Source organism: Ipomoea triloba, chromosome 7 (genome assembly GCF_003576645.1).
Source record: "Ipomoea triloba cultivar NCNSP0323 chromosome 7, ASM357664v1".
Classification (NCBI taxonomy): Eukaryota; Viridiplantae; Streptophyta; class Magnoliopsida; order Solanales; family Convolvulaceae; genus Ipomoea; species Ipomoea triloba.
Genome location: NC_044922.1, coordinates 9,186,418 through 9,211,278, shown reverse-complemented (window position 1 = coordinate 9,211,278; position 24,861 = coordinate 9,186,418). Strand labels below are relative to the sequence as shown.

Below are 24,861 nucleotides of genomic sequence, written 5' to 3'. Positions count from 1 at the left end.
CTTTCGAAGGTACACCGAGTAGGTTACACGAGGTCCACTTCACGGAGTCATACCCCACTTGCTTATGGCATTTCTTCTTATCTTCGGGGATCTTAAGCGTCCAAGTTTTTCCTTTCCACTTGACTTAGTCTTCTTTGTTTTGAAGGTTGCAACTTCTAACTCGTTCCTTCGTAGCCGCTTCAGGGGTAGGTAGGACTACCTTAAGGTTCGCGAATCACGACCTCGGGTTATAGTTCTTCATGTACGTTAAATCCGAGCTTAGCTTGCACGAGACTCTTTATTGCTGGTCCGGAAGCTTCTACTTGGCGTGCTTTAACTCTTCCTTAACGCTTTGGCACCCGCCGTTGTCGCTCCCTCAAGGCCGAGGGTCTTCGAGTCTTCAGTCTTCGAGCTCCTATTGCTTTCTTTATCTTGCATTGAACTCCAACTACACAGAACGTGTTCTTCAAGTCTTAAGGTGAACGAAGATCTTGCAGACGATGTTACACGCGCGAAGACGCTACTCCCGAAGAACGTAGACCGCTGTCGTTGACTCTAAACCGCGAGTAGATTGGTCTTCTTTGTCGAGCCGCCCGATCTTCTGTTTGCTTCGACGCACACGGAGCTATCCATCGTCTCGTACCATCTAACTACTCATTCCTAATCTAAAGCAGGCTTCTAGGCAAAACTAAAACGAAGCGACTTAACTAAAAGCGGTTAACACTTACCCGAGAAGACGAGCCGCAAGCTGCAAACAACGAGGTTAGCAAAGCACAAACAATATAAACAAACAAGGCATGTCCTCACCGCGATTCCTAGAATTCACACATTCTAGGATTCTCAAACATCTTAATTGCTATTGATCAAGTCCTAGAGTCTCAAAAGTTCAACCCTAGGATCTCTATTCAGACCTCAACACAGGCTCTGATACCAACTGTGACACCCCAACCTCACACAGGCTGAGATAGATAAAACTTAGCACAACAGCTGCCTATCTCAACCAACAAACCAAACATAGCGGAAGCGAATTTAAAACTTAAGGGCGTCATGCCACATCTAGGTAAGGTAACACAACCTAGATGCACAGGCTAACCATAAAAGCTGAACTGTATAAACGATAATCCTTAAATATATCTCAAAACATCCAACAACTAAACCAAAGTACATAGAATTCTCAAAGCGGCACACAGGCCAAAGCATAAGTCTAAAAACATAGCCACTATCTAAGCCTCCTCATACGGGTATATCTCTATCGCGCTCACGCAAAGGCTTTAAGGCAACCCTGGAAAATACACAAAGAACCATTAGCAAAAGACTGCTAAGTAACCACCATTCACACCCGCAAGGAAGTATAGATATACATATAAGTTTGCAAATAGGTTTACACACCCATATAGAATATAAACACCAACAAACTGTTCAATAGTTCAAAACAGATACTCAACAACGATAAGCTGAACGAATCATAAACCAAGACTCAGTCAAACAAAACCAATATCCAACAACGAAAGCATAATGCAATAACGAACCAACAACCGAGATACCAACTGAACAACAATCCAAAAGGAACCAACCCAAACTCAACGAGAACAACAAGATATCAACCGAATAACACAAGGGACTCACAACAACCCACCAAGAAAGAACCCCAACTCCAACCTCCCAAACCAAGTCAAACCAACCACCAAACCAAGTCAAACCACATAGTCAGAAGTCAGAAGTCAAGAGTCAATCCCGGAAAAACCGGTACACAGGGGTGATGAGCCCAATCACAGGGACCGAAGTCCAATCACAGGGACCGTAGTCCAATCACAGGGACCGACAGTCCAATCACAGGGACCGAAGTCCAATCACAGGGGTAATCAACCCAATCACAGGTGTAACACCCCCAAAAACGGCCTATTTTTTTTTTCTTATTTTCACCAATTAATTAAGTAATTCTTAAAACATAATTCAAAATGCGGAAGCTTACAAACTTTATTGAGGGTATTACCGCCACACTTAGGCAACTAATCAACCTAAGTGCTAAGGCTAAACCACAAAACATAACTCATAAATTCTCAAATATAAGTCTTAATCAATAGGATCTTAAAACAAGTCCTGAATACAAAAATTTAATCACTAAGTTCCCAAAGCCAACTGCAACTCATCCTAGTGCACTTGCCACTGCATCTTTCATCAACTATTTCCTGTTACTCAAATAAGCAACAGCAACAACATATCAAAGAGAAAGGGGTTAGCATAACATGCTAAGTAAGGGACTGCTTGCCCCTATAAAAATAATTTTAATAATAATTATTTGATAAGGGAAAATACTTTACCAATTGCTCAACTTGGCTGCAATACCATATTAAAAATATTTTTAATTTTGTAAGTATAAGGTAAAGTAATCATATAGAACTTTTCACAATATCATCACTTATAAAATTTTCTTATAAACTTTATATTTGTGCCACACTTGCACACCACCAAAATACATACCACAAAATACATATGGAAGCGCATCAATCACACATAAATGGGACAGGGTCCTTTATCTTTAGGCCCTAGTGAACGGTGCTTCCCACACAACCGAACACTCTACACATTTCCCATTTCTAATGGAAACCGGACTCTAACCTTAAGTGTGCACACCCCCGAATGAGGATTCCAAGCCTCAACGGGAAGTTACCAGCCCTAGTAGCCAGGATAAAGTTTCTACTGACTACTCCTGAAATTAGGGTACACAGACCCGTCTCAACAGGACACACCATAGTGCCCTAGTACCCGTGGATTGTTTCTACCGAGTACCCCTCAACATAAAGTAATCACATATTCACAATTTCGCAATTACACAATATAGCTTCCATAACTTGAAAATAATTATGATTGAAAAATTTTTCTTTTGCTCATCAATAAATTGGCAAGGAAATATTTTTAATTTGTTAATCCTCAATTCTCAATCTTACAAAAATGACATTTTTGAAAAGATCCTTTAATCACATTTGGTCCAAAATAAATTTATCAAAAATCTCAGACTGGAGTTCAAATATTAAGTATACCTCAAATATATTTTTTTCATAAATAAATAAAATGATTCATAATTTAAATCATGGCCCTTAAGTTCAAGAGTTCACTTCTTCATGAATAAAGTACACATAACCACATTTGTACTCCAAAAATCAAATACCATTATACACATAGAAAAGATTTGAATACAAATTTCAAAATTTTTTTTTTATAAGTATGAATCCCATAACACAAGTAGGAACACAAATACACCACAATGCCCGTATACATACATACGGTCTAATATATACTTAAGCAAGGTAAGCAATACATATAAACATCTAATACATACGGCATTGAATAAACAAATATATTTTTTTTATAACTACACGTACGCAACTTTGCAAGAAGAGAATATAATAATAATAATTATTATTATTACTATTATTATAATTATGAATACATACGTACGTACAACATCCTTACACTACACATATAAATTAAATTTTCACCATTTTTGCATAATAATAAAATTTGATAAAACATATACGGTATTTAATATATACACCTATAGTATTTCTGAAAATAATACATATATATATATATATATATATATATATTATATACGGTTTCAAATATATACCTATATTTATACTTTACTACAGATACACCTATTTATATAAGCATACGATACATCATACACATAGGCATACATACGGTACATATATATATAATAAATATATACATACGGTAAATACTACTTGATATATGTATACGGTACATATAGTATATAAATAAATATATGCATACGTACAACCATATTCTACATCAATATATTTATAAAATCTTAAAATAATATACAAGGTTAACTATACAATATTCGTACAGTACATAACAAAATATATTTTCTTTTAAAATATACATATATACCTACAGTAATTGTATTCACATATACACATACGTTCCTCTTTAAACATGAATTCATATTCATAAGAATATATACATACTCATACGTAATATTAAGATAAATTAAATATAATTTTTTTTATAAGATTCATACGTACATAGTATATACTTAAATAAAAGAAATTATACACAATTCACATAGCTATACAAACAATTTCTTGGATCAAAGTTCATGGATAAAACAACACTTTTCATGAATCAATTTCACAATTAAGATGCATATCAAATTCATGCTTCAAATACATATGTTTTAGTTTTTCTACTAAAACATGGAAATTTAGGGCAAGCAAAGGAGAACAAACCCACTTACTTGGACGGCTTAATTCTTCTAATATTTCTCTTAAACCTTCAAAGGTTCAATGTCTCCTCTAGCCAAGAAGGATGGTTCCAACTCTTTGAAGAGAATTTGAAAGAAAGAATAATTTTTTTTATATATAAATATATTGAATGCCGAAATGAAGAAGAAGAAGCAAAAGGAAATTTTTTTTTTCTTGTTTGGAGGAATGATCGGTCAAGGAGAGTGGGGAAGGAAGAAGGAGATTAAATCATCACCTTATCTACCAATTGGAGTTATGAGAATAAATTGGTCATAAAATATAGACTTTGTAACCTCCAATTAGAAATAGTAACCTCCAATTTAAAATATTAGATGTTATTATTAATAAGATAATAATCCATGATCTTCTAGATAAATCTAATATACATATACACATATAATATATATGTATACGGCTGGATAATATTTAATATAAACATATATATTATAGTATAGTTATGAATACATGGTCCATATAATAATTATATATATAATGTATAGATAAATTGGAGTATATAAATCTTTATGTGTTCATACGTACCATATATACATATAACAAAAATAATTAATGTGTGTATATATACTGTATCATACATATATACTCATATATATATAAAAAAATATTATTAGTATATATCTCATATACTTCAAAAAAAAAAAAATATTGTATGGTACAAGGATTTATTGGTCCAAAAGAAATGACTCATGGCTCAAATGAATATAGGAGTAGGGTTCAATGAATATGGTTGAAGGACTAAATGAATATTGAGGAATAACAGGAGTAACTTGGAAATTCAAATAAATAGAATTGGGATCAGAAATTTTCAGGTGTCACAACAGGGACCGAAGTCCAAAGTCAGAAGTCAATAGTAGCACAGTCAATAGTAGCCAACAACCACCAACAACCTCAACCAAACCACCATCACAACCTCATACTCCAACATCACTCAAAGCAACCAAAACAAAGTGTTCATCTCAAATATGAACACAAACCAACTCCCAGATAATGAATCAAAGGATCAATAGATCAAGAATACCAAAAATGGAAACCAAAGACATGAATCAATACTCCAAGCTAAGGTATAAAATACCCAATAAATGACATGAATAAATACTCCAAAGACATGGTAAAATACCCAACAAAACAATCCAACAATAATCAGAAACAAAGGAGAACAACAGACAAAAACAACAGAGAAACCGTTCACTGGAAATCAACTCCCAGTGAACTTGCGGAACACCCTCACGGATCACTGCCTTCCGCCAGTCTCCTCCGCGAGAAGGAGACGGCCTCCCTCGGCGGACCACCCTCCTCCGCCCAAGCCAATCGTCGCCACCTTGCGGATCGCCCTCGCGGGTTACATTGTGCCCGTCGCCACCTTGCGGATCGCCCTCGCGGGTTACATTGTGCCGTTCGCCACCTTGCGGATCGCCCTCGCGGGTTACATTGTGCCGTTCAGGTCTTCCGCAAGGCCAACCCAAATCCCTTCTAGAGACAGTTCAACCCAGATCAACAAATCCCACTTCCAGAATACAAAATCAGACCAAATTGTAACACCCCAATTTTCAACTCTTACATTTATTACAAATCAGTATTCATATGCTGCGGAAGCTTACATCTTATCAGCGGAAAACTGGGTGCTACCGCCACACCTAGAGTGAATTCTATCACCTCTTTGACAAACTTCACTCTAAGTGCACAGGCTAAACTTACAACATCGACATCCACTTCCATCCTGTTTAGAGCTCATCGGACTACTGGAGTCCACACTAATCTGCAACTGATAAGAACACATTGAAGTGCAGTTAGCGCGACGGCTAAGTAAGGAAATCCATTTGTCACTTAAAAGTAGACAAAGGTTTGAAAACATTTAGTGAAACAACATCCACTCGTCTCGTAAGACAAAATCATTTCTTTCTCAAAGACGTTACAAAATAACTCTTTTCTCGTCTTTAAAACTTCCTTAGTTTCATATAGTAAGAGTGAGGCCTACAACCTCGGGCCATGGCACTCCAGCCCTCCCGTAGGTTCCTCCCTTATCCCAACCCCGGGCTGTGGCACTCAAGCCTTCCCGTGGGCACCTCTCCTTATTCCAACATGACGACATAACGGCGAATAGACTTCGCTCTAACAATATAACGACCACTGGGCCATGGGCACTTAAAGCCACCCGTGGGTCAATCAAGGTCCTCCTCACTCACTTTAGAAACTACGGTTTTGAAAACGTTATCCTTCCTTCAGTTTTCTTACAACAAATCATCTCATTTGGACATATTTCACAAATGAGTCCAATACTTGAAATCGGCTACTTCATTAGCCTCTGAAGGATTTTCAAAATACTTTCAGTGCCCGCAGGCTTTTCAAACATCATTTTCTGACAATAATCAAGTGAGGTATTTTCCTCAAAAAAAAAAAAAAAAGGTTTTGACAACCTTTATACCAAAATAGCATACGTCTTTCAACGTAAGTTTTCATAAACATTTTTGAATACACTTCATATGTCCATCTCACACTTTAAAACAACCAGCATCCTCAACTATCGTCCCCACCATTAACTAATAATAGATAGCTGTCATTGTCATTATTTCCATTGACAACTTCCACCATGATCAACACCATTAGATCATAACTTGAGGATATCGTACATCCTAACATATATAAATTCTAATAGGTAAGGTCATTGCCTAACCATAACCCAAAAATCATGAGATTATCATTTAATCTCCATCATTAATCCACGTCCTTAGCATCACCTGATCACCATTAACTCACTAACTACCTCACAATTATCATTAACACATCCATAATCATACTAAGCATAATTCAGAAAATTTCAGCTTGGCGCAGTTCGAAAGATTGAGCCGGTAAAAATAGTTCCCGAACTCTTTTTCACTTGAAATTTTTATGGTAGAACCCTAACTCATAGTACTTGATGTTCATAAAAAGTTTTTGGTCATCTAGGTTCACGAATTAACACAGAAAATTCCATTTTTGCCCTTGGCAGTGTGCTGTCCGGAATTTTCCTCTCTCTGGACCAGTTTTGGAAAACAATTCGAAAACCATACTTATACTACTCCGATCATTATGAAATTTTATATGTAGGTTCTACACTTATAGAACTACATGTCNATCGTCGCCACCTTGCGGATCGCCCTCGCGGGTTACATTGTGCCGTTCAGGTCTTCCGCAAGGCCAACCCAAATCCCTTCTAGAGACAGTTCAACCCAGATCAACAAATCCCACTTCCAGAATACAAAATCAGACCAAATTGTAACACCCCAATTTTCAACTCTTACATTTATTACAAATCAGTATTCATATGCTGCGGAAGCTTACATCTTATCAGCGGAAAACTGGGTGCTACCGCCACACCTAGAGTGAATTCTATCACCTCTTTGACAAACTTCACTCTAAGTGCACAGGCTAAACTTACAACATCGACATCCACTTCCATCCTGTTTAGAGCTCATCGGACTACTGGAGTCCACACTAATCTGCAACTGATAAGAACACATTGAAGTGCAGTTAGCGCGACGGCTAAGTAAGGAAATCCATTTGTCACTTAAAAGTAGACAAAGGTTTGAAAACATTTAGTGAAACAACATCCACTCGTCTCGTAAGACAAAATCATTTCTTTCTCAAAGACGTTACAAAATAACTCTTTTCTCGTCTTTAAAACTTCCTTAGTTTCATATAGTAAGAGTGAGGCCTACAACCTCGGGCCATGGCACTCCAGCCCTCCCGTAGGTTCCTCCCTTATCCCAACCCCGGGCTGTGGCACTCAAGCCTTCCCGTGGGCACCTCTCCTTATTCCAACATGACGACATAACGGCGAATAGACTTCGCTCTAACAATATAACGACCACTGGGCCATGGGCACTTAAAGCCACCCGTGGGTCAATCAAGGTCCTCCTCACTCACTTTAGAAACTACGGTTTTGAAAACGTTATCCTTCCTTCAGTTTTCTTACAACAAATCATCTCATTTGGACATATTTCACAAATGAGTCCAATACTTGAAATCGGCTACTTCATTAGCCTCTGAAGGATTTTCAAAATACTTTCAGTGCCCGCAGGCTTTTCAAACATCATTTTCTGACAATAATCAAGTGAGGTATTTTCCTCAAAAAAAAAAAAAAAAGGTTTTGACAACCTTTATACCAAAATAGCATACGTCTTTCAACGTAAGTTTTCATAAACATTTTTGAATACACTTCATATGTCCATCTCACACTTTAAAACAACCAGCATCCTCAACTATCGTCCCCACCATTAACTAATAATAGATAGCTGTCATTGTCATTATTTCCATTGACAACTTCCACCATGATCAACACCATTAGATCATAACTTGAGGATATCGTACATCCTAACATATATAAATTCTAATAGGTAAGGTCATTGCCTAACCATAACCCAAAAATCATGAGATTATCATTTAATCTCCATCATTAATCCACGTCCTTAGCATCACCTGATCACCATTAACTCACTAACTACCTCACAATTATCATTAACACATCCATAATCATACTAAGCATAATTCAGAAAATTTCAGCTTGGCGCAGTTCGAAAGATTGAGCCGGTAAAAATAGTTCCCGAACTCTTTTTCACTTGAAATTTTTATGGTAGAACCCTAACTCATAGTACTTGATGTTCATAAAAAGTTTTTGGTCATCTAGGTTCACGAATTAACACAGAAAATTCCATTTTTGCCCTTGGCAGTGTGCTGTCCGGAATTTTCCTCTCTCTGGACCAGTTTTGGAAAACAATTCGAAAACCATACTTATACTACTCCGATCATTATGAAATTTTATATGTAGGTTCTACACTTATAGAACTACATGTCCAAAAAAAAATAGGATCAAAATACCTTACCAATTTTTCCCAATAAATCTCGGAAGTTACTGCCAGAATCTACCCTGATTTCCTTTCACTATTTTCACAAGTATAAGCCTATATGGACATAAATATAACATATACAAGCATATCCAAGCTATGAACATGTATACAAAAATATTTCCAAAGCTCCAAAACACCATGTTTCAACCAAATAATCAATTATCTAATTTCAAGTGACTAAACCAACTTAAGGGAATTCCTTACCTCTTTGAGAGCATTCTAACACCATAAGATGGATTTTGGATCTTTTCCCCAAATTTCACCTTAAACCCTAGGATCAAAATCAACACCATAACAACAAATACAAAGAAACTAAGCTTAGATTCATGATCTAGGAAGGAATACAAAGCTTTTTACCGAATAAAATCGAAGATTTACCGAATAAAATTGAGAGATGTGAAGGAATTTGCCATGGAAATTGAAGCTTTGTGAAGAAGATGGAAATGGAATCATCTCTCTCTCTCCTCACGACATGGGAATGAAGAATTGAAGAAATGGGAAATTGCTTTTATATTTCCCATTTGGCTTATGGGATAAGAATGGAACATGTGGTGAAAATTTGTGACATGTGTCAAAGTCTTGTGGTTTGATCATAAAAATATCTTGGCTTGGACTGATTGGGATTAAATCAGATGAATTCTCGGTAGAAACTAATTCAATTCAAATAATTCTCGAACCCAAAAATTTATTCCAGTCTAAAACTCAAAATTGGGCTAGGTTCGGTACACCGCGGAATTCTGCGATGTTACGATCAAAATAAATTTTCGCTGCTATGGGCTGATTTAATTGAATAGGAAATTCAAGAATAATAGTATGGTGTCTAATAATTCATTTCCTAGGATAATCGGGTCCGAATACCAGCTCCTAAAATTCTTACGGTTCGTGACCGGTACGTAGATCGCAGCTTAATAACAACTATACTCACTTATAAAAATTCCTTTGAAGCATCGAGCGATCATTTCATGAATGTCATAACTTAAAGACCTATTTTCCGAACCTCAAACTTATCGGAAAATACGAGGGGTTACACAAATACACTCACATTTCATCCCATTTAGAGTCCAAAAATAGGGAAATCCATAACATCATTGATCATACAACACAAGACAAATGATCAAGATAAAAACCAACAAAATACATCCAAGAAATAGGCCAAATAACAAGAAATTTCAGGATTTCCAACACCAAGATCATTATATATAGAATAGGTGAATAAAATAGATTTGATGGACATGGATGGTTACCTTTGAAGCGTAATTAACCCAAAGCATTTTAATCCAAAGCAACGTCAAACTCAAAGCTCGGTTCATAATCACGAACCTGAAGAATTAATATAATCTAATACCGTTACTAAGACTATTAATAACAACGACATTGATATTCCCAATCGGTCCCTTATAACCTATAATCCTATAATCCATGCTCAAGACTAATATAATATGACCATAAGAATTATACTTAATCTAATCTTAAACTATATTATTATAACTAATACAAAAACTTTAGACTTAATAATAAACCAAAACACTACCTTAAAACATTCTGCTTACTCCTAGGTTTGAACTCACGCCAACCAGCTCACAAGCCACGCACCACACCACTAGACCGCAGCGCCCCGTTGTGATCAGTTTTGCATCCACTGGCTATTGATCTTTGCTGCTCTGCCGGCCTCCCAAGACGGACAAGACTCTGCCGCCACAGTGCTCCGCACCGTTCTGCTACTCTTGCTGTGAACGGAGGAAGGACCTCCGTTGCCGAGCTCCGCCGCTGTCACTGTTGCTCCAACTCGCCGAAGGAAAAACCGTCGCTTCTACCCGCCGCCTTGCATCGCCAAGAAACAGGGGAGGCGTCAGCTTCCATTGAAAAGGTAATGTTTGTGGGTTACCATCGCCTCGCCCCACTGCCGCCGCGGAGAACAGAGGGCGCCATGCCTGCTGCGAACGGAAGAGAGGCCACCGCGATCTTCCTCCGCAAGTTCGTACTGCCGCCTTGACATTCCGCTGCTTCGTCGCGAAGGAGATGGCGAAGACCGGGGAGGAAAACACCGGTGCCGCTTCTTGAACCAGTCTGGAAGGTCCGCCGGGGAGAGGACGGAGGTCTACTCCACGCCCGCTCGTTGTCGCTGCCTTCCGGAACCGTCACCGCCTAGTTCTGTCGTGACCGTCGACGAGGGAGGAAAAATGGGGAAATGGTGCACAGAGGCCTATAGCTACTGCTATTGCTTTGCGTTGGTGAAGTCGGAGGCCGGTGATGGAGCTCAACCCACGCTTGCCAATACTACCGTCGGAAAACCACCGTTGTTGTTGTTGGTGAACGGCCGAGAAGCAGAGAAGGAAGCGAGCCGCAATCGTTGCCTGCCGAAGGTTGAACCGAAGAAGTCGGGTGAGCTTACAGAATCTAAATGGCGTCGCCGGAGAGACCATTGCTACTGCCTAAGACCGAACGCCACGACGAGCTTCTTAACACTCCGACCGGAGGATGGGATGGAAGGTTAGTGGTGCTTGGTTGGGGTTCATGGTGGCTGCTTGTCGGTTTTAACAAAGAGAGGAGACAGAGCCAGCGAAGAAAGGCGAGAGGCAGGGATTATTTTGGCTGCTGCAATTTCATGAACGTGTATAGTATATTCCTACTATACATGGTAGGGTTACCAAAAGGGGAAAGTGGATTAAGCTACAAATGGTAAGTGGGTCAAGTAAACATTTGGGCTCATATAACTTGGACTCTAGACTACTCATAGCCTATAAAATAAATTTATAATTATGGGCTTAGTATAGTCTTAAGTAAATATAATTTATATGGGCTCAATAATAATATTTATGTAGGAACTATATGTATCTATATAACTATAGAAATATTGGGCTATGGACTTTATCATATCAATAAACTATATATATATATATATATACAAGAGTATATAATCCCAAGCCCATAGGAAATAATTATACTTATAATTATTTAAATAATTATTTAATAAGAAATAATTATACTTATAATTATTTAAATAATTATTTAATAAGAAATAACCCCTTATAATATTCAAAAGAGTAGTAGGAATTTTCGGGGTGTTACACTGGAGCCGCACCTTCCTCTTCCTTCTTCGAACAAACGCCAGGATCGGCGCATCGGTAGCAAGGACTGCCTTCATCCTCCCTCGCTTCTCTTAGGCGTTGACGGTGGCGGGAAACATCGCCGGCGGTAAGGCTTGACGGCAGCAGTTACGTTCGATCGGGGAGCCGTCAACAGCAACGATCGATCAAGGTAGCAACATGGTTGGACTTCTCTCCCTCGGCGGTGCAACGAAGCTGAACAGAGCAGCGCTTTCCCTTCCCCATCCGGTGTGAGCTGCGAGCGTCGATGGCGTTCGGCGGCGGCGGGTTCGGCCATGGCGTTCACTTCTCCAACCTCCGGCTATGCGAGTGAATGGCGGTGCAGCCCCTCTCCTCTCGTCAATAACAGCCGCGGACGGAACCCGCAACGGCTACGGTGGCAGCGAAGATGGCGCAACGGTCTACCGGTGATGGAGCACCAGTTGTCGACCTTCCTCGTTCCGTCGAAGTCCGGCGAGAGCTATCGGCAGCAGGGCGGTGGTCTGCTCCAGCGTGTACGCAGCCGCTACGATCCTCCTCCTCTATTTCCGGCGAGCGTGCGACGACAGCGGAGGTTGATCCCTCCCTTCTCTTAGACCTCGCGACACAGGTGGCGGTGATGGCAGTTACGCGAGCTAGCAAGCAACGACAGCGGCAGAACAGAGCGGTGGCGGGCTTCCTCGTTACTTCCGGCGGTGGATGGCAGCGGACAAGTGGCGGGGGTTCCCCTTCCGTTAGACAGTAGCGGTGGAGGCCAGCGGCATCCTCTTCTCCATCAAAGACGACCGGGAGTTCGTGCGAGGGGTTTTGGATCGGCGGTCACGTACTATTACACCAATAGACAGCCTGGGTTGGTGGTAGGGTGTTCGGATCGTGCGAGGGCTAGGGTTCGACTCCTTGGCTTAGCATAATTATTAAGGTAATTATCTTTTTAAGCTTTTATGATCCTAGCTATCAATAATTAGTTTATAACATAAGGTTTTGATCTTGTTATTATTATTATTAGTTAGTGATGACTAGGTTATTATGGTTTAGTTCATAATAGTGATCATGTTATATTATCCTTTAGGCTTGGACTATTAGTTAAATAGGAACCTTGATGTTACTATTAGTAATGGTATTAGATTATATTAATTCTTCAGGTTCACAATTATGAACTAGCTTATGGGATGAGCTTTGAGTTTGGTGTTATGCTTTTGGATTAAGTACGCTTCAAAGGTAACCACTATGTCCATCAAAATCTATTTTTACACTCTCACTCTATATGATATTATTTGGTGATTGGAAATCCTGAAATTCCTTGATTATTAGCCTATTATTGATTGTGCTTGATGGATTCATGGACTTGTGTCTTGACCCTTTGTCTATTGATGTATATGATCAATTGTTGGTTTGGATTTCCATGTTATTTGGCCTCTGTTGGATGAAATCTTGTGTAGTATGATCTGATTTGTGTATTCTGGAACATTTTTTGGATTCTGAGCTGAGTCTGATTCGGTGTGTGGGAATTGCTCTTGTGGGGCGCTCTAGCGGGATAATGTAACCGCTGGGGTCTTCTGTGAGAGTAAGGGTAGTGGTTGGTGGTGGTGAGTGATCCGTTGCTTGTTTCCTTCTTTGTTCTGGAGTTTGTTGGAGTATTCTATTGGATATTTTTACCTTGATTCTGAGTGTTTATTCATACCTCTTAGTCCTTTGTATGAGTCTATTATTTGGGAGTTGGTTGGTGTTCATATCTAAGATGAGCACTCTGAGTGATGGTTCTTGGGCTGAGTTGAGTATGAGTATGGAGTGGTGGATCCTTGAGTATCTTGTGGAGGTTGTTGGGTGGACTGATTGTGCTATTACTGACTTCTGACTTTGGACTTCGGTCCCTGTGATTGGGTTGATTACCCCTGTGATTGGACTACGGTCCCTGTGATTGGACTTCGGTCCCTGTGATTGGGCTCATCACCCCTGTGTACCAGTTATCTGGATTCTGACTTCTGACTTCTGACTTCTGACTGTGGGTTTGACTTGGTTTGGTGGTTGGTATGAGGGTTTGGAGGTTGGAGTTGGGATTTGAGTTCCTTGAGTATATTCGGTTGATATCTCGTTGTTCTTGGTTATGGTTGGTTGTTTCTTGTGGTTGTTGTTCAATTGGTATCTCGGTTATGGTTTGTTGTTGTCTTATACTTTCGTTGTTGATTATTGGCTTCGTTTGGATGAGTCTTGGTTTATGATTCGTTCAGTTTATTGTTGTTGAGTATCCGTTTTGAACTATTGAACAGTTTGTTGGCGTTTATATTCTATATGGGTGAGTAAACCTATTTACAAGCTTATGTATATCTATACTTCCTTGCGGGTGTGAATGGTGGTTGCTTAGCAGTCTTTTGCTAACGGTTCTTTGCGTGTTTTCCAGGTATGGAGTAAGTCTGAGCGCGAGCGCGTTAGAGCCTATCTTGTGGCGATGCTTAGACTTAGTTTATGTTGTTTAGACTTTGGTTTTTGGGCCTGTGTGCCATTTGAGATTTTATATACTCTTGACTAGATATTGGGATGTTTTGAGACAAATTGAGGATTTTATCTATATAGTTATCTATTTTTGGTTAGCCTGTGCATCTAGGCTGTGTTTTCTACCTAGATGTGGCATGATGCCCCTGAAGTTTTAAATTCGCTTCCGCTATGTTATGTTGTGGGTTGAGATAGGCAGCTGTTGTGTTGAGTTTTAACTATCTCAGCTTGTGTAAAGGTTGGGGTGTCACAAACTGGCACTACTACAGAAATCACATACAACGTCGGCTAATTAACGTCGGCTAAGTAATTAGCCGATGTTATATGTTACGTAAAACCTTTAACGTCGGTTTTCAAGACATAACCGACGTGTAAAGTCTCAACCTAACACTACTACGCGATACGACGTCGGCTAGCTGGGTTGCCGACGTCGTATCGCAGTTTTACACCGGCGATGGTGTGATACGAAGACGGCTACATCTTTAGCCGTCGTCGTATCACCTAACGGATAACTTATAACGTCGGTTATGTAAAATAACCGACGTGGAAGAGTTTAATAAATCCAACCCGTCTCCCCCAAATTAACATTCCGACGCAATCCCTAATACAACAAAACCAAAATACGTCGTCCAAGCCGTCGCCCCCCATCCCTAATCCAAGCCGTCGCCACCCATCCCCGTCGCCGACCGCCGTCGCCCACCCATCCCCGCAAAGCGCCTCCGCCGCTGCAAGTAGTCGGAGTCGCGAAGCACGCCCGCCGAACCGCAGCGGCGAAGCACTCCCGCTGAACCGCACCGCGAAGCACTCCCGCCGAGCTCGAAGGCCCGCGCCGCCTTTGCGGTGTGGCAAACCTTTGATTATTGGATCAGAGAAAAGTTGCTCAAAGATCGGAAAGAGTAAAGTCGGTGGATCTGCATCCAACCGAGCCATGGTAAATACTCTCTTATTTTTTGGTCCAATTATGTTGTTCGAAATCTATATGTACAAATGCATGCATTTGACAGCATTGTACTAATTGAAACATTGCTGTGATGGGAAAGGCAAATTGAGCTCATGTAATAGAAGTTTTTCTTCCCTTGTTGATTAGCAGAGTCTTTGATGGACTGGATTGACTTAGCTATTTATTTAGATCACACCTGTTCATCAATTTTATACATTTTCCTTCTTGTAGGATACTGGCGAGTTTGTATTCTGGGACTGTTTGCATCTGGAACTACCAAACACAGGTAAGTAAAATTTCGCTTGTGGCATTCTATTTCATGAACTTAGTCAATATTAGTTCTTTGTAGTTCTCTGCATGCTTCATTCTTACGGTCTTACCATCATGTATCTAGCTTCCTTGCTAAATTCAAAAGCAGATTCTGCCAAAAATGTGAGGCAACACAAGAATTATGCTGATATTATCTTATTTTCTAAATTTACTTATCCACACACATGTGATATTACACAGCAATGAAAATAGAGATTACATCTATCTGACAATGCATTTAGGCATTTTCAAGTTAAGCTTTTTATTTATGGTTGTATTTTCTGCTATATATGTATATTTCATTTGCCACTGTCTCTAGCTTCAACTATAAGACTCCATGGTTTGTCCACCACATCCCCTTCCACCCCCAATGCACACAAAACAAGTGTGAAGAATAAAAATAAAATAGACGACATGTGAGGTTCACTGCTTTATCATTAGTTAATTTGTATTCATATTTCACAACTGTCTCCATGCCATTTTTTTATAGCACAGTATGTTATTTTGGTAGACCAACGGCACAAGGTTGTAGAGTTTTGGGACCTCTGGTAGGAGAGGTTTTTTGGTAATTGTACATATGTCCTTACAACAAACTACTGAGCTCTTTCTCCAACCCAATCGTCTGCAGTATGACAATTAGGACTATCATTAAAATGAATGAGCCGAATAGAAATTTTCTCCCCCCTTGCATTTGCCTGTCAAGAAATATTATCCTTCAGATCATATTGATTTCAATTTAAGTTGTCTATACTAAAGCTTCTTAATTAGTTATAGAAAGTTCTTGCAAACATAAATTGCTAATGGAAGCTTCATGTAATTTCTTGCAGGCAATGGCAAAATCTTTTGAAGTGACTGAGTTACCAGGTTCATGAGTTTCTACTATCTTGCTTGTTTGGTCAAAGTTTATGTAGGCTTATTTTTTACTTTAATGAAGCTTGGCTGTTCTGTAACACCTTTATTATCTTGCAGTTAGATCAGCAAAGTTCATTGCACGCAAGCAGTGGGTTGTTGCTGGTGCTGATGACATGTTTATTCAGGTGTACAATTACAACACCATGGATAAGGTTAAAGTCTTTGAAGCTCACACAGATTATATCAGGTGTGTTGCTGTTCATCCTACTCTTCCTTATGTGCTGTCATCATCTGATGACATGCTGATAAAGCTCTGGGATTGGGAAAAAGGATGGGTGTGCACTCAAATTTTTGAGGGCCATTCCCATTATGTGATGCAAGTGACATTTAATCCAAAAGATACCAACAATTTTGCTAGTGCATCTCTTGATCGAACTATAAAGGTTAGAGATATTTTATTTTATGTTTTTGGTTGACTACCTTTTAAATGTTTCTCCATTTCATTATATCACTGATTGAAGGTGACACTATGTGCTTATGTCTTTTAAGATTTGGAATCTTAGCTCACCTGATCCAAACTTCACGCTGGATGCCCATCTAAAAGGTGTGAATTGTGTAGATTATTTCACAGGTTTGATGATCACACTGCAAAGGTTTGCCACATTTCTCATTCAAATTTTAAAAATACTAGATTAAATTAGCTTACTAATTATTATTTATTACTTTTCAAAATTATTACAGATAGTGGAGAGAGTTGGTTCATTGAGCTACAATCAACAAGAGACTGATGAAATTAGAGACACATGGGCCAAGTACTTCATTGATGAATGGATTAATACATTGCATTAGCTAGTATGTGAAATAGTAATGTGATGTATTGCTTTTATTGATTCGGTACAAAGTTGGGATAATATTATGACTTGTATTAATTAATATAGATAATTTTTGATGAACTTCTATTATTAATTATTATCAATTGTGAGATTTATTGCTTTTATTAATTTTGATATTATAAATATAAATTGTACATGTTTTGAATGTGATTGTGATTGCTATATATATTTGAGCAGGTTTTGGGTGTAAATCGAAAAATAAAATTAATATTTAAAAACAAAAAAATTACCCTACAACGTCGGCTAGTCTTATTAGCCGACGTTGTAGGGTAATTTTTTTGTTTTTAAATTACCTACAACGTCGGCTATTTGTAATTAGCCGATGTTGTAGGGTATTTTAGTAGCTTTCAAATTACCTACAACGTCGGCTATTTGTATATAGCCGACGTTGTAGGGTAATTTTTTTGTTTTTAAATTACCTACAACGTCGGCTATTTGTAATTAGCCGACGTTGTAGGGTACCTACAACGTCGGCTATTCGTAATTAGCCGATGTTGTAGGGTATTTTAGTAGCTTTCAAATGTAATTAGCCGATGTTGTAGGGTATTTTAGTAGCTTTCAAATTACCTACAACGTCGGCTATTTGTATATAGCCGACGTTGTAGGGTACCTACGACGTCGGCTATTTGTAATTAGCCGACGTTGTAGGGTATTTTAGTAGCTTTCAAATTACCTACAACGTCAGCTATTCGTAATTAGCCGACGTTGTAGGGTATTTTAGTAGCTTTCAAATTACCTACAACGTCGGCTATTTGTATATAGCCGACGTTGTATGTGTACCTTACAACGTCGGCTAGCTTTTAGCCAACGTTGTATGTTTACACTTACAACGTCGGCCAGATCTTGTATGTTTACACTTACAACGTCGGCCAGATCAACGTCAGCCGACGTTAAAGGGTCTACTTAGCCGACGTTAAAAGCCGTCTGTGTAGTAGTGTGGGCACATCCACGCCCACTCACACGCGTGTGAGCAGACGTGGAAACATTCCAGTAAGCTGCCACACCCACTCACACGCATGTGAATGGCGTGGACGGGCACCAGATGAGCTGCGTAAATAGGGCGCGAAAGTGTTCTAATCTTTGCCCCTTTCTCATTTCATCACATCCAAACGCTAGAACTTCATCTAAGGTAAGAATAACCCATTCCAAGGGACTGCTTTGCACCAATCTCTTGAGTCTCCTTCATAAGCTATCCAAGAGGTAACACCCTTTCTCTATATCTTTACTATATTAAGAACTTACTTTCTCTAAAAGAGCATATTTCTATGGGTCTTTGTCGCTTGAGGTTTTTCTTGAATAATTAGCTTAGAAATGGATTCTAGGACTTGATTGAAGCTTACATTGTTATTAGACGATGACCATTTCATGTTTTTAGAAATATCTTGCTATCTAGATTTCAAACCCTAGGTGATTCGAGTGAATCTTTGTGTATGGAATTCAAGATGAAATTGGGAGCATAAGTTATAAAATGTGGATATTTCTTGCTTTCTAGGCTTTAACAATGATGTTCCCACATTTTACTTGGAGTTTAACAATTGGAGTTTCTTTGTCTTCTCATTTTTCAAACACCCACCTAGTTTGAAGGAAAAAGATGAAGTTGACCTCTATGTTGACTCTTTTGAATTCTATATGATATTGTCCATATACCATCTTATTTGTTTTCTTGGAATGAGCATAATGGATAGGAAATAATGCAAAAATTTTGTGCTATTTCTTAAGATACATATGCTTACACATTATTTCCATATGCTCAAACATTATTGATTATATCCTTTAGGCAATGTCTTCCCAATCGTCCACCGCCAATCAAGAAGAAATGAGGGCCAAGAAGGGAAAAGCCCCAATGATAGAGACTGAACTACCAGAACCTAAGGAAGAAAGGAATGAAGGAAATTCTGAACGAAGGATACTCTTAACCGAGAAGCAACGAAAACGTTTTGAATATTTGCTCGATCTACCAATCACCAGCTGGAATTTCATTGACTTTGCGATGCTGAATCCCTTTCAATGTCGACACTTGGTAGCCTGCCTCATCCACCAACCCTAATGGAGTAGAATCTTTGGATGGCGCCACCCGATTTACGCACCCACAATCTTCGAATTTGTGGCAACTCTAGAGGTTACAGGGAAAACTGGTGATCTGAAAAGCCCGACAATCAGGTTTACTCTTTTCAATGAGTCTCATCATATTTCGGTTAACACTTTAGGAGTTTTGCTTGGATTTTACACTAAAGAAGATCAAGAAAGCTTGTGGTACAAAGAACTTCCTTTGGACTTCGGCGACTCCGAGACTCCAAGGAGATATTGGAAACAAATTGCAAAACCAGGAATTGAATGGAGCGGATCAAGAGTGCTGCAATGTCATCTCAAAAGAGACGATATCCGGGTTATCAGGCGAGTGGTTCCTCATTCATGGGAAGGACGCACAGGAAATTTCGCAAAGATCTACCGGACTGACTTATTTGCACTTTGGAGTATGGACACAAACACACCCGTGAACATGGGGGTTGTATGCAAGAGATAGTTGAAGGTACACCAGCATGCGAAAGTTACTTCCGTGTTTGTGGGGCCATTGGTTCTACAACTGTGCAATGCTTTGGGGTATCAGGCAAGAATGGAGTGGACGGAGGAAGTCATGAAAACGGCTGCGATGACTCCTTTATCGATTAAGGACTTATCCAAGCTAAACATTGGTCGAACTCGACGAATGAGGAAAAGGGCAAGGGCAACTAAGAAGAAACTACCTAAGTTACCAAAGGTGGAAGTAAAACTACCACCTCCTCCTTCGTCCTCGACATCTCCATAACCTCACACACCTAGGAAGCGAATTCACACATCTTCATAAGATACACATGATTCTCCCCCAGTCTTATCCCCTAGTAATTCAATCTTCAATGATTCAGTGGCACCATCCTCAAAGAGCCCAACTCCTATTCCGTCATCCTCGCTACCAGCAGCTCCTGCACGATTCACAGAAGTCACCAATTGGAAAACGATGCAAAGGTTCCAGTATGAATTGCATATGGAACAGGAAGCACTCTTGGAGCAGAGGGATGCGAGACATTATGAACTTATCGAGGGATTGAGCATGCAGGTTGCATTTCTTCGAGAAGAACTTGCAAGGAGAGGGCCCAGTTGTGATACCCCGGTAATTTTTAATATTTTGATAAATCTATTACTATTTTTAGAATAAACTATTGTTATAATATGATCCAAAATTATTGTAACACCCCGTAAATTCGTTCAAGCCTTTCGTTCGTTAATTAATTCCTTGGGCAATTTAATTATTTTAATTGGGCTAATTCTTTCAATTTAATATATATACATATATATATATATATATATATATATATTCTTGAGCCTAATTNGTAATAGTAACCCTGTAGTCTAGGCGAGTAGTTTAGTTATGTTTTTGCATGCTAGTTGGCTTGGGTAAGTTATAAGTTTAGATTGTTAGTTTGGGTTGGGTAAGTTATGAGTTTAGTTGCATGTTAGTATGTTCTTGAGTTTAGGGGTTGTTGAGCAATCGTTCTCTTTTTCGAATCTTCCGTATCGTTTCATTTCAAATCTTCCGTTGAATCTTCATTTCCTTTGAATCGTTCTGTTTCAAAGTTCCCATTAGCTTTGAGCTTCGGGGACGAAGCTCCTTTTAAGGGGGGTAGAGTGTAACACCCCGTAAATTCGTTCAAGCCTTTCGTTCGATAATTAATTCCTTGGGCAATTTAATTAATTCCAATTGGGCTAATTCTTTCTATTTAATATATATACACTTGTATATATATATATATATATTCTTGAGCCTAATTTAATTATTCTAATCAAGAGCCCAATTAATTGAATTTATTCTTGTAAGCGATTTTATTCAATTTGGATCCTTACAACCTTTGTAATTAAATATTCCTACAAGCCCAATTTATTGATCATATATTATATAATATATATGTAATGTTCCTAAGACATTTTATGGGCTTCCTTGACCTAATTACTATATTTACTTGTAAGGGGTGAATTCATTAGCCCAACTTACTAGTCTTGATTATATTTAATTCCCATATCTCTTATAATATTCCTAACTTAAGCCCACTTCACATTAATGTCTTACACCCTAAATATTGTATGTATTCTTAGTATATATTTTGAGGATCAAAATACCCTAAAAGTTTTTCACTCCTCTTCCTCCCTACACACTTCATCTTCACGCCATTTCTACTTCTAAATTCCTCCAAAAATTATCTTCATTTCTCCTACAAGTTTCCAAGTCAAGATTGCTCTTTTATGCTTGTCCAGGAGTGGGTAAGTGCATCTAGCCTAGAATCTACCTTGCATTTTGTGTTTTGTTAGTCTTTTTGCATGTTCTTATAAAGTTCTTTTGGGGTTCTTTGGGTAAAAGATGATCAAGAAGGAGGTGGGGCTTAGAGGACTAGCTTGAGGCTTGATTGGATTGGGGAAAAGCTCCTAAAGGTAACCACTATGTCCATCAAAATCTATTTTATTCACTCCTATTCTATATGATGTTCTTGGTGTTGGAAATCCTGAAAATTCTTTGTGATTAGCCCTATTTGTTGGATTTCATCTTGATCTTTTGCCTAGTGTTGTATGATCATTGATGGTTTGGATTTCCATGTTTTTGGCCTCTAATTTGATGCAATATTGGTGTATTTTGGTCTGATTTTGCTCTCTGGAAATGGATCATTTCGTGTCTGGGAGTGTTTTGGAATCTGGGATCAGTGTTTGACCTTGCGGAGGTCCTCGGCGGCACAATGTAATCCGCCGGGGAGTTCCGCAAGGCCACGGCGGTAGAGTGGGACGGCTGAGGGAGCTCCGTTGAGGAGGACCGCCTCCTCCTTGCAGAGGGGTGCGGCGGAGGTCTGTGGACCGTTGATGTGGTCCGCAAGTACACTGGGAAATTCGATCCCAATGAACTGCTTTCTGTTGTTGTTGTCTGTTGATTGATCCTTTGTTCTGAATATTGTTGGATTGTTTTGTTGAGTATTTTACAATGGTTTTGGAGTATTTATCCATGCCTTTTATTGGGTATTTATTGCCATATCTTGGAGATTGATTCATGTCTTTAGTTTCCCTTTTTGTACTCTTGGTCTATTGATTCTTTGGAATTCATTACCTGGGAGTTTGTTTGTGTTCATAATTGAGATGAACACTTTGGTTGGTTGTCTTGGGATGATGTTGGAGTATGAGTATGTGATGGTGGTTTGTTGGTATCGTTGGGATTTGTTGGATGAACTAACTGTGCTACTATTGACTATATTGACTATATTTGGGTTCATTACCCCTGTGATTGGGCTTTTGCCCCTGTGATTGGGTTCATTACCCCTGTGATTGGACTTCGGTCCCTGTGATTGGACTACGGTCCCTGTGATTGGGTTTTTACCCCTGCGTACCGGTTTTCCGGATTTGANATATATATATATATATATATATATATATATATATATATATATATATATTATTCTTAAGACATCTTATGGGCTTCCTTATTCAAATTCTTATATTTAATTGTAAGGGATGAATTCATTAGCCCAACTTACTAGTCCTGAATATATATGTAACACCCCGTAAATTCGTTCAAGCCTTTCGTTCGATAATTAATTCCTTGGGCAATTTAATTAATTCCAATTGGGCTAATTCTTTCTATTTAATATATATACATGATATATATATATATATATTCTTGAGCCTAATTTAATTATTCTAATCAAGAGCCCAATTAATTGAATTTATTCTTGTAAGGGATTTTATTCAATTTGGATCCTTACAACTTTGTAATTAAATATTCCTACAAGCCCAATTTATTGATCATATATTATATAATATATATGTAATGTTCCTAAGACATTTTATGGGCTTCCTTGACCTAATTACTATATTTACTTGTAAGGGGTGAATTCATTAGCCCAACTTACTAGTCTTGATTATATTTAATTCCCATATCTCTTATAATATTCCTAACTTAAGCCCACTTCACATTAATGTCTTACACCCTAAATATTGTATGTATTCTTAGTATATATTTTGAGGATCAAAATACCCTAAAAGTTTTTCACTCCTCTTCCTCCCTACACACTTCATCTTCACGCCATTTCTACTTCTAAATTCCTCCAAAAATTATCTTCATTTCTCCTACAAGTTTCCAAGTCAAGATTGCTCTTTTATGCTTGTCCAGGAGTGGGTAAGTGCATCTAGCCTAGAATCTACCTTGCATTTTGTGTTTTGTTAGTCTTTTTGCATGTTCTTATAAAGTTCTTTTGGGGTTCTTTGGGTAAAAGATGATCAAGAAGGAGGTGGGGCTTAGAGGACTAGCTTGAGGCTTGATTGGATTGGGGAAAAGCTCCTAAAGGTAACCACTATGTCCATCAAAATCTATTTTATTCACTCCTATTCTATATGATGTTCTTGGTGTTGGAAATCCTGAAAATTCTTTGTGATTAGCCCTATTTGTTGGATTTCATCTTGATCTTTTGCCTAGTGTTGTATGATCATTGATGGTTTGGATTTCCATGTTTTTGGCCTCTAATTTGATGCAATATTGGTGTATTTTGGTCTGATTTTGCTCTCTGGAAATGGATCATTTCGTGTCTGGGAGTGTTTTGGAATCTGGGATCAGTGTTTGACCTTGCGGAGGTCCTCGGCGGCACAATGTAATCCGCCGGGGAGTTCCGCAAGGCCACGGCGGTAGAGTGGGACGGCTGAGGGAGCTCCGTTGAGGAGGACCGCCTCCTCCTTGCAGAGGGGTGCGGCGGAGGTCTGTGGACCGTTGATGTGGTCCGCAAGTACACTGGGAAATTCGATCCCAATGAACTGCTTTCTGTTGTTGTTGTCTGTTGATTGATCCTTTGTTCTGAATATTGTTGGATTGTTTTGTTGAGTATTTTACAATGGTTTTGGAGTATTTATCCATGCCTTTTATTGGGTATTTATTGCCATATCTTGGAGATTGATTCATGTCTTTAGTTTCCCTTTTTGTACTCTTGGTCTATTGATTCTTTGGAATTCATTACCTGGGAGTTTGTTTGTGTTCATAATTGAGATGAACACTTTGGTTGGTTGTCTTGGGATGATGTTGGAGTATGAGTATGTGATGGTGGTTTGTTGGTATCGTTGGGATTTGTTGGATGAACTAAC

General features: G+C 38.8%; 2 long non-coding RNA genes across 2 annotated transcripts; both read right to left on the bottom strand.

Annotated features, from left to right (window-relative positions):
• Positions 1–1,071: 1,071 nt before the first annotated feature.
• LOC116026032 lies at positions 1,072–10,495 on the bottom strand. Its single transcript, XR_004099763.1, has 2 exons — positions 10,396–10,495; positions 1,072–1,261 (listed from the first exon to the last, which is right to left on the bottom strand). It is a non-coding gene; the product is annotated as an uncharacterized LOC116026032 (long non-coding RNA).
• LOC116026029 lies at positions 1,873–9,588 on the bottom strand. Its single transcript, XR_004099760.1, has 3 exons — positions 9,530–9,588; positions 9,356–9,422; positions 1,873–2,168 (listed from the first exon to the last, which is right to left on the bottom strand). It is a non-coding gene; the product is annotated as an uncharacterized LOC116026029 (long non-coding RNA).
• Positions 10,496–24,861: the final 14,366 nt, after the last annotated feature.